At 34.8% G+C, this 12,231-nt stretch overlaps 1 pseudogene; it reads right to left on the reverse strand.

Moving 5' to 3' along the window:
* Positions 1 to 10,897: 10,897 nt before the first annotated feature.
* LOC109026490 (heat shock protein HSP 90-alpha-like) lies at positions 10,898 to 11,630 on the reverse strand (annotated as a pseudogene).
* Positions 11,631 to 12,231: the final 601 nt, after the last annotated feature.

Here is a 12,231-nt window from a genome sequence, read left to right on the forward strand (position 1 = left end):
CTTACTGTTTTTTAACTTAATCTTACTAATTTTAAAATTTTTACTTATCTTTCATATGAAAAAATAATGCAAATTTATTTACTTTGAAAGCCTGTAAATTTTGACAAGTGAAAATTTGGACCTTAATTAACCTGAAGTCATATATTGCTCTACAAAAGCATTCAAATGTCAATATGTGATCCGTGGCCCACTGGTAGGTCTTGGTGAGGTGGAAAATGTCTCGAACTGATCGGAACTTATCAAGTCTCTCAGCTTCTGTCAAACAATGGCAGGAGGCCACTGATGCTTTTGCACCAACCACTTTTAGGCAAATTTCAGTTATCTATCCATCTGGCAAACTCATTGAACTTCTCCTAGGATGGGAACAAAATAACATTTTCATAAGTGTCCAAGTCATGCTGTTGCTAATGGCATGTAGGCGACTAAAACTAGGGAGATAGCTCTCAGAGTTGTGCTCTTCAGATAAAAAACAAGCACATATCATATTCTACATTTAATACCTATTGTATGCCAAACTTTAATCTAGGTACTAGGGATACAATAATGAAGAAAACTCTGCTTTCAGAGAGCATATTATTTTTCCTTTCTTTCTTCTTTTTGGGACAGAGCCTCACTCTATTGCCAGGCTGGAGAGCAGTGGTGATCTTGGCTCACTGCAGCCTTGACCTCCAGGGTTCAAGCAATCCTCCCACCTCAGCCTCCCTAGTACCTGGGACTACAGGCATGCACCACCACACCTGGCTATTTTTGTATTTTTTGTAGAGATGAGGTTTCACCATGTTGCCCTAGGTTAAAACTTCTCAGATGAAGTAATCCACCTACCTCAGCCTCCCAAATTGTTGAGATTACAGGTGTGAGCCACCATGCCTGGCTGTATCCTCTTATCAGGAAGAGGCAAACAACAGCCAAGTCAAGATCAATTTCAGATAGTGATAGTGCTCTAAAGAGAATAGAAGAGCTTGATATCATCAGGGAAGATGCTCAGCAATTATGTAACAGGACAGCCATACCTGTTTGTATAGCCTGTGTCCCTTCTGATTGATGCTTATGCTTTACAGATTATTAAATGGTTTTTAATACCCCTTCTGCATGTGACAGTGAGTGACCAGGGGTGTGGTCATATTAATTGAGAAGACCGATCTCACTGAGGAGAGACTTTTAATTGACATCTGGCTAACAAGAAGGAAGTGACTGAGGGAAATAGAGGACAGCTGCCTCTATTCATGTGAAGATAGTGGGACAAGTTCATGAAAGGTCTCTTTGGAAAGCAAAAGCTAGGCCTTTCTGGGCAAGAGAAAGAAGATCCAACTGGAACATCTTGTGTAGAGGACAGTGGAAGGAGCTAAAATCAGATAAGTATTAAAAGTGTACATTATGGAAGAACAATTACCTGTGCTTATGGTCAATATTTTGCTGAAGTAGTAAGGAATGTTCTGATGTGAATCTATTGTTAATGTATCAGCAGTTGGCATATGGGGAAGTATGCAAAAATGTTTTAAAAAACATTGTTCTAGTCCTCTTATGAATAAGTTGGTGTTTTTTTTTTTAAATCTGTGATTGGACAAAGATGTTTGGGATCGATAACAAGTAGCAATCATTCTATTTGTCACAAGTAGTATTTTGATGTGCAAATAAAAAGGATGCACGTAAATATCCCACAAATACTGTTTTCATAAGTCAGTAGTTGGCAATATGCCCAATCTTGATTTAATGTTCAATAAATAGAAAACATTGTGAATGTGGGTATTCATGACGATTAAATATCTGACTTTTCAGATTGCTATGCAAGGATATGTTAGAATTGAAGACAAGACTCAATTTTTCCCTCTGAACTACAGTAGTTGTCAAGGGGAAATTACTTCTGGGAGCTTTACAAATGAGGGCTAAGATTGTTTTTTAATTAAAGATTCACAGCACCAATAAAAGATTAAGGTCTATTGGTCTTATTTCAGGCACTTTTGCTCTGTAACATATCTCAGAAATACTTTCAATAAGATGAAGGTTTATTGCTCTGATTTTGGTCACTTTTGCTTTAAGACACATCTTAGAGATACATTTAATAACTTGATGTGATGGTTAATACTGAGTGTAAACTTGATTGAATTGAAGGATGCAAAATATTGATCCTGGGTGTGTCTGCGAGGGTGTTGCCAAAGGAGATTAACATTTGAGTGAGTGGACTGGGAATGGCAGACCCACCCTTAAACTGGGTGGGCACCATCTAATCAGCTACCAATGCAGCTAGAATATAAAGCAGGCAGAAAAATGTGAAAAGATTAGACTGGCCTAGCCTCCCAGCTTACATCTTTCTCCCATGCTGGATGTTTCCTGCCCTTGAACATCAGACTCTTAAGTTCTTCAGTTTTGGGACTCAGACTGGCTTTCCTTGCTTCTCAGCTTGCAGAGAGGCTATTGTGAGACCTTGTGATCATGTGAGTTAATACTTAATAAATTCCCCTTTATATTCTTATACCTATCCCTATCCTATATTTCTGTCCCTCTAGAGAATCCTGACTAATATACTTGAATAGTCTACACACATTATTTTAGTGACAACATGATGTTAATACTGATGACAAGACAAGAAAATTTCTTAAGAAGTCTAAATTAGTTCATACAGCTCGATTTCCAAGAATGATTTTTTTCAGCTTTCATATTTCTTCTTTGCTTGTCAGATAAATAAATGAATGATACAATCTTTGATAGATTATAAAAGCCATATTTAAATGCTGTAATAAACATGAAGAAATACACACAAAAAAACAACAAGAAATATACTTCCTACCATGTTCCTACATCACCATACCATTGCTTTTAAATGTGCTGCACTAATCAGTTGAGCATCTTTTAGCACACAGGACACTGTATTCAATATGAAATCTCCCAATAATTTCTAGGTCTATGTTTAATCCAAATATCAAGAACTGTAAGGCAGAGGCATCAAACATTAAAACTGTTTGCTAGTTAAGAACTTCTCATTTGGTAGTAATAAAGAAGGCTACAGTAACCAAAACAGCATGGTACTGGTACCAAAAGAGAGATATAGACCAATGGAACAGAACAGAGCCCTCAGAAATAATGCCACATATCTACAACTGACTGATCTTTGACAAACCTGACAAAAACAAGAAATGGGAAAGGATTCCCTATTTAATAAATGGTGCTGGGAAAACTGGCTAGCCATATGTAGAAAGCTGAAACTGGATCCCTTCCTTACACCTTATACAAAAATTAATTCAAGATGGATTAAAGACTTACATGTTAGACCTAAAACCATAAAAACCCTAGAAGAAAACCTAGGCAATACCATTCAGGACATAGATATGGGCAAGGACTTCATGTCTAAAACAGCAAAAGCAATGGCAACAAAAGCCAAAATTGACAAATGGGATCTAATTAAACTAAAGAGCTTCTGCACAGCAAAGGAAACTACCATCAGAGTGAAAAGGCAACCTACAGAATGGGAGAAAATTTTTGCAATCTACTCATCTGACAAAGGGCTAATATCCAGAATCTACAATGAACTCCAACAAATTTACAAGAAAAAAACAAACAACCCTATCAACAAGTGGGCGAAGGATATGAAGAGACACTTCTCAAAAGAAGACATTTATGCAGCCAACAGACACATGAAAAAATGCTCATCATCACTGGCCATCAGAGAAATGCAGATCAAAACCACAATGAGATACCATCTCATACCAGTTAGAACAGCGATCATTAAAAAGTCAGGAAACAACAGGTGCTGGAGAGGATGTGGAGAAATAGGAACACTTTTACACTGTTGGTGGGACTGTAAACTAGTTCAACCATTGTGGAAGTCAGTGTGACGATTCCTCAGGCATCTAGAACTAGAAATACCATTTGACCCAGCCATCCAATTACTGGGTATATACCCAAAGGATTATAAATCATGCTGCTATAAAGACACATGCACACGTATGTTTATTGCGGCACTATTCACAATATCGAAGACTTGGAACCAACCCAAATGTCCAACAATGATAGACTGGATTAAGAAAATGTGGCACATATACACACCATGGAATACTATGCAGCCATACAAAATGATGAGTTCATGTCCTTTGTAGGGACATGGATGAAGCTGGAAACCATCACTCTCAGCAAACTATCGCAAGGACAAAAAACCAAATACTGCATGTTCTCACTCATACGTGGGAATTGAACAAGAGAACACTTGGACACGGGAAGGGGAACATCACACACCAGGGCCTCCTGTGGGGTGGGGGGAGGGGAGAGGGATAACATTAGGAGATATATCTAATGTAAATGACTATTTAATGGGTGCAGCACATCAACATGGCACATGTATACATGTGTAACAAACCTGCACGTTGTGCACATGTACACTAAAACTTAAAGTATAATAAAAAAAAGAGTAAATGAAGTAGTCAGCTGGATATGGGACCTGTCCATAACTCACAATATTTATCATCAGTCCTCTGATAAATAAGTTAGTGAAAATTTTCAAACTCTCTCACTGATATAAAATTTTATTATTTAAAAACTTGTGGTAATACTGTTTCTCAATTTATTTAAAATGAGTATCCCATTTATGCAGTAAAGACACATTAATTTGTCCACAAATGAGAAACTCTGCCCTATAAAATACGATATTTTTGCTGCAAATGAGATTTTTCTGAGTGCACAGAGAAGACTGACTTAAAGTTTAGAAATGATAGTTAATTGGAAAAGAGTTTATTACCTTAAAAATAATGAGTTAAGAGTCCATTAATTTTTAAGTCTTTTCTATCATTAGATTTAGATTTATGGTAAAGCAATTATTATTGCATCAAATAGATGGTTTGAGCCTTACTATTGTCAGCTGAATGAATGTTTTTAAAAGTAAACATTTTTATCTTTTTTAATATTAATTGAGTTTTCACGTGTACTCTGCAGGTTGATGCTGCCATACAAAAAAAAAAGCACTGCTTTCTGCATATAGACACTATTACATGAAGATTAGAAGTTAATATTTGAATACTTCCAAAAATATAAAATGCAGTTAAAGAAAAAAAATTATCAACACTCCAAGGAAGCAATCAGTGAAATCTGTCATGTAAGGCATTCTACAGGGCAAATGACCTTGTTTTTTCAATAAATCAATGATATTAAATGAATAAATAAATAAATATATAGATAAAGAAGGCTGCTAAAGAACAAAGAAGACTTAAAAGAATTCATGATCAAATGCAATGTGTAGACCTTATTTAGATCCTGGTTCAAAGAAAACAACTATAATAATGATTGTTGACAGAATCAAGAACAGTTGGGCATATAATGATGATATTAAAAAATTAGTACTATTATTTGGTATGAAAATAGTAGCATGATGGTTATGTTAAAAATTTGCTTTTATTTTTTAAAGTAGAATGTAGATGTACTCATAGGTAAAATGACAAGATATATGGGCTTTATTTTAAAATCTCCAGGAAAAGAATTAGAGGAGAGTGAGTAAGCCTAGACATGAAAAATATTGATAGATGTTGCACCTGAGTGAGTGGTACATGAGCTTTTGTTATATTATTATCTTAATAGGTTTGGGCTAGTATAACAAAATTCCATAGATTAGGTGGCTTATACACAACAGACATTATCGTTCACAATTATGAAGTCTGGGAAGTCCAAGATCAAGCCCTTCATCTTGTTTCTTTTGTACACATTATTTTGTTTTTTGAGATTCACTCACATATTTATCTGTAATTCAATCATTTTTATAGTTATATAACATAAATTTTGTTGCTATAGACATTCTTGTGCATGTGACTTGGAACATACAGGCCCAATTTTCTGAGGGTTTTATACCCTATAATACAATAGCTACTTTATTGAATATGCTGTTCTTTAACATAGACGCTTAGTTCACTTTTATTTGTCTTTCTACTTTTAAAATGTATGCATTAAAACATTGTCTTAGCTTCAGCCCACTTATTTTGTAAATGCAAATTTTATTATTTTTGAGTTCAAAATGTTTCTAATTTTTATTACTATTTATTCTTTGTCCTGATTTTGAAAAGCATTTCTTTAAAAAATTGAAATCTAACACATTAACACATGTATACAAAAAAGTGCACAAATCATAAGCATTATAGCAAAAATGAAGAGCCTTATAAATTTACCCTTTGAAGTTCCTCTCATCTCCCTTCCAAGGCCAAGATTAGGGTAGGGCAGAAAGGTGCGTAAGGCATTAATTTTAAGAACACAGTTACTCACAGGGTTGTGCATGTGCCAAGTTGGCACTTGCAGGCCCTTGTATGAATGTGAGAGTGAGAATCTCCTTACATTTTGCCTCCTGGCTATCTCACTCTCCTGACCCCAGTTCAGGATATGGAAGCCATAAGCAAGACGTAAATGAATGAGCATTGCTGTGTTCCAATAAAGCTTTACTTGCAAAACCAAGCAGTGGGCCAGATTTTTGACTGCAGACTCTAGATCGCTGATGTCTGACCTAAATTCCTTTACCGACCTACATAGCAGTTTATTAATTCTCTCTTCAGCTTCATCTAATCTGTTGTTAATCCCATTGGTTTAATTAGTATATTTTTAATTTCTAGATGTCTATTTGTTATTTTTTTTTCAAATCTGTTGTCATTTTTTTTACAATTTCTATTTTCTAAAGTTTTTTTAAGCTTGTCTTTAATTTCTTTAACTGTAGTGGTTAAAATCAGCATAATGGTTTTATCATCTGTGACTGATGATTCCAGTATCTGAAATCGTTGCAGCTCTGTGTTTGACATTTTTGCTCATGATACCTGTGTTCTTGTGTGCTTATTTTTCCTTTATCATATGATCCTCAATATCCTTGCAATTTTTTTTTTCTTGGGGAAATAACTTAGGATAAAGATATGTTCATTAACAGCCATGGTTCTCAAAGTGTGTGGTCCCTGGACCAGCAACATCAGCATCACCTGAGAATTTGTTAGAAATATAAATTCTTAGGACTCATCCTAGACTAAATAATTAGAAAGTCTGGGGTTGAGGTCCAGCAATCTGTTTTAATAAACGCTCCACATGAGTCTGATTTATGTTCCAGTTTGAGAATTGCTGCTTTAAAGAAGATGTTCAAAGTTTATTAAGTGTCTAGAGTATCTGGGATGTGGTTAACTTCACGTCTTGAGTTTTTTGGGCCTCTCAGATGATGTCAATGTGGGTGGAAAATCTTGACTTGTATGGCAAACTTGTCTTGAGGGTGCAGCCACTATGGCCTCAGATTAATGTGGGGAGAATGTCCTATCAGATGCCTGTATCTTGAGTGGACTCTGAAATTTGATTGCTCCTCCTCTCATTTCATATGCCCCTCTAACCGAAGTTCGAAGTTCAAAGAGTGACAAGAACTTCAAATAAAAAGAGCTTTTGTGCCACTTTTTCCTCTGGCTTCACACTTGCCCTTCAGTTCTGGTAATTCAGTTCTTCCCTTCTGACTAGTAATACCTTATTTTGTTAGCTTCTTAATGTCTTAAGGTGATTTTTTAAATTTTATCCAACAATTTCAGTTTGCTTTCAAAGAGTTAGTTCCAATTTCCTAGCTTGCCGTTATAGAAAATGATCTCATGCAGGCATTTCGAGGATTAGTTTGTTTTCTTCTAAAACACGATAGAAAACAAAAAAATTTACCTTAGTGGGGACATGGCACTGATTTGAAACATTCTTAAAATGCTTACCTTCTGACTTACGCCTCACCTAAGTACAGATTTACTTTCCAATAAAGCCTGTTGGCCTTGTTGAAACTGCTCTCTGTGGATGTTGAAAGTTATTTTGCTTCACACATTTATCATACGTGTTTGAATGTGATGCAGCAATTGCCTGAGACTTAAAATTAATCTTTGAGAGTTCATTCATATATGTATTATAATAAATATTCATATTGGCAGAAAGTGGATCATTCTGAGGTGGAATGTTGCTTTAAGGAAGTGAATTTATTGACTGTTGGATGAAAATAACATATTTATGCAAAACGATTCTGTAAAGCAACATATGCTGTTTGCTTTAAGAGATGTATTCACACAAGAGTGTAGACAGAGAAATAAGTGAAGTTAATTTAAGATTCCAAACCTTCTCACCACGACTTTTTTAATGATAATTTGAAAATATTGTTTTTTGCATGGACAGATATTGAAATTGCATAAAGCCACCACAATCTACAGCTGACCTGATGGATTCTGGTGAGGCGCATGTAGATTCTAGTGAAAGGAAACCAAATATAATTCTCTGGAGAAATTTGGATTAAAATGAAATATTCTCTGCTTCTCTGTGTTTTTTAAAAGACTGTTTTGTACTTTGAACATACTGCATTCAGACAACTAAAATAAATGCAAAGGAGCCTGGAAAACTCACTAGCAGTTACACTAGAAGCAGAATGTGGCAATTATACTACAGGAGGAGAGAATTTAAAATATTACCTCAGAAAATGTACCAGGATATTGTGATTAGCAATCAAACTGTGACTTCTTTTTTTTAATCTAATTATAGTCTGCATCTACAAGATATTGTTTTATTAGTTATTACAGTGCAGGTAAGCATGGGCAAAAGACTGATCTTGTCTGCAACATATCTGTGGTAATTTCCATAAAATGAATCTGAGAGTGAATTTGTTTATAACCTCAGGTGATACGATTTCCAGGTCTTCCAAAATTGTTTCTTCAGTTTTTTCTTAATTCCATAGTCAAATTTGGATATCTGTGATATAAGTTGTAAGACAACTCAAGAGCCTAAAATTCCCATAAGTTTCTACTGGTTTAGTGAGCAACGTATCTGAGAGAAATTGGCTCTCTTAAAAAGCTCAAAAACGTGTATGCTCAACTACAACAGCATTACAAAATTCTTTATATTAGAACATATTTTAAGACCTCAACATGTCATTGGGCCCCTTGAGATATTTATGTGCTCTTGTGCTGTTCACTAAAAATATACAAGTTGATCTATAGGATAAATTGTTCAAAAGCTTGCAGCTACATTTACTGCTTAATATCACCCCACAGAACTGCCTTTTTTTCATTTCTTATATCCCAAAGTAAATGTGGGTAAAGTAGAAAACAGGGAATAAAATCATTTTTTCCCTGTTGAATCTACGTACCTAGACTGTTTTTAGCTAGTTGCTTCCTTATCTCCTTCTGCTTTGAATGTCTTACCTTGTTGTTCCCTTCAAAAATCACCTACTATGTATCTAATACTATGCAAAAAATCTAAGGACCCTCATTCTTCCTTTGAGGAGCTCAATCTAATAGCTACTTAGAAGACAAATGAGTATGTAGTATTGTTTCACAATAGAAATATGGGCAATGACTTGTAGGAATTTATATAATTGGAGTGAGGATTCATACTATACAAAGGTGCAGTGTTTAATTTGAAGAACATTGTTTTCTTATAAATACAGGGGCCCATCAATAGGATTTATAATGTATATATATAATGAAATTAAGGTAAAAGTAGACATAGAATCGCATAGCAGATTAACTGGGGACCTGGAAAAAAATTTGATGAGCAATACATCAATATAACTCCCAGTGTACCAACCAATGTTCCCAGGTGAGCCCTGAAGCTCTTGGTATGATGGGGCCTGTGGATAAGCAGCTAATTGAGCAAGGCCAAATCTTCCCTCTTCTTGTATCATGATATCTGCCTGTGTTTGTCCCAGTACTGGCCATCACAGAATGAAAATATGGTGAACATGAAGTGATATTTTTAATAGAATTATAATAACAATTGTCATAACCCAATACGTTATAAAGGTATTTAAAAGACCTAGATATTGGAAGGCACTTTCAGAATATGAGTACTGAAAACCTCCTTAACAATTATTCCACCATTCTTAAACTTATACCTTTGTTTACATGAGAGCCTTGAAGAGCAAAAATGGTCCTGAGAAGGCTGGGAAATAATACTTTGTGCAAACTTGAGTTATTTGTCAATGACTTTTATAAGCAATTATATGAAATCAGCCCTGTTTTTACTATGTCTAAATTTCAGTTGCACATTTATGTATGAGTTTTGTTTCATTGTTGGAATAAAACTGCTATGTTATTTAACTTTTCAAAGAAAAATTTGAAGCTGAAATGTATGTAAGGGAAGATTAGAGTTTGAATCTACAGGCTTATTATGCCTAACTGAATGTATTTAGGCATTTGTACTCTGTGGGCAATATTTTTGAGGAATATACTTGTATGCCTAGAAAATCTGAAGCAAGTGTGTGAAAAATTAACAGTCACAAAAATGTGAGTAACTCAGTTGAAAATTATTTAAAAATCAATAGCTTTCCTATCTGCCAGCAATAACCTCTTAGAAAATGTATTAAAAAAGATTCTTAGTAATAAACATAGAAAATAGTTTAAACAACCTATAAATACCTTAACAAGAAATGTATAGGACTTGTATGAGGAAAGCTATACGCTATCACTAAGATACATAAAAGAAATTTAGTAAGGAGAAGTATTTTTTCCTAAAAGGCAAACTGAATATAATAAAAATTTTATTCCTTCTAAAATTAAGTATAAATATAAATACAATTGCAATAAAAATTCCAGCTGAACTACTCCAAAATCGACTGCTAGAAATAATAGGTAAAAATAGCTAAGATATTTTTAAAAGAAGAAACATGATATGAGATTTGCATTAACAGATAATAAAATACCATACTGGCAATATTCAATCAAACTATATGTGGGTAAAATTCATTAAAGGTAAAGACAATTTTCTAATAATAATAGATTATTCAGTGTACTCTGTTGGAATGACTGGTTGTATATAAGAAAAAATAAAATTGAAATGGAATGCAAAAATGACTTCACATTAGTTTCTGATAGAGACAATTCACTTTATTAAGAAAATAATGAGCAGTCCTGTCAATAAGATGTCAGTCTCCACTTCTGAAAAGACAACTTTAAGATTCATTTCTGGTTTTCCTTATTCTGGTGCAGTAGTCCTTGAGAGAAACCATCTCATCACCAGAGGCAGATGTGTAGTACCTTAACAGCTCTGAAAGCTTCTTCTGATTTTGAAGGTCTTCGTGTATTCCAAGCTTTATGTTTTTAGAGAACTGCTCAAAGAACTTTTTGTAGTTCTCTTTATCTTCTGCCAGTTCAGTAAAGAGTTCTAAGCATTTTTTGACCAAGTTCTTCCTGATAACTTTCAAAATTTTGCTTTGTTGCAACATCTTACAGGAAATATTTAGAGGGAGATTCTCCAAGTCTACCAGCACTCTAATGAAGTTCAGATATTCAGGGATTAGCTCCTCACAGTTATCCATGATGAAAACTCTGCGTACATACAATTTGATATTGTCCTTTTTCTTTCTGTTTTCAAACAGGTCAAAAGGAGCACATCATGGGAAAATAGAAGGGCTCTGTATTCCAACTGTCCTTCAACTGAAAAATGCTTCACTGACAAGTGATCTTCCCAGTCATTAGTCAAGCTCTTGAAGAATTCTCTGTACTCCTCATTAGTAATATCATCTCGATTTCTGGTCCAGATGGGCTTTGTTTTGTTGAGTTCTTCTGGATCAATGTACTTTTCCTAATCTTCTTCTTCTTCTTGTCACCATCCTTCTTTTCTTCTTCTTCCTCATCAGAACCAACATCTTCAATTTCAGGTTTGTCTTCGGATTCTTTCTCTTTTTTTGATGTTTAGAAAATTATTTGTTACATCTTGTAGGACCTACTTTTTGAACTTTTCATCCCCTGTAGTTGCCAATTCTGCATGTACTAGTCCTCTAGAAATAGGTTAAACTGAAGCAACTTGTTGGAAGGAATTCTCCACAGGGCTTGTTTTCCAAAGAAAAGTATTGTTTGGAGAAGCAAAGTTATAAGCCTACCTAAGCATATCATAAAGCTGTTCAAAAATAACTCAGACCCAGTCTTGTGGATGGAAATGTAGCGCTTGAGTCACACTCTGCTTAAAGTTGTAACAAATACAGATGAGTTAAAAGAAAAAAAAATCTGTTTCTGATATAGTGACCTTGGAGAAGATGAAATGCCTCAGTGTGTTTGTTATTAACAAAAATAACAAAGATGAACAAGGACCCAAACTTCTAATAGGGCATTGGGCTTGTCAAAAAGCATGGCCTGAATTTCAGCCTCCACACTCTTCTGTCCCCCAAGACCCTTTTTAGCCAGGGAAATATGTGTAGTGCATGTGAGCCCTGAGAGGGGTGTAGCATATAAGCAAACTATTATTAATGGGGTGTTGGCATACCTAAGAAATATTGCAGGTTTGGTT

Source organism: Gorilla gorilla, chromosome 3 (assembly GCF_029281585.2).
Source record: "Gorilla gorilla gorilla isolate KB3781 chromosome 3, NHGRI_mGorGor1-v2.1_pri, whole genome shotgun sequence".
In the NCBI taxonomy this organism is placed as follows: Eukaryota; Metazoa; Chordata; class Mammalia; order Primates; family Hominidae; genus Gorilla; species Gorilla gorilla.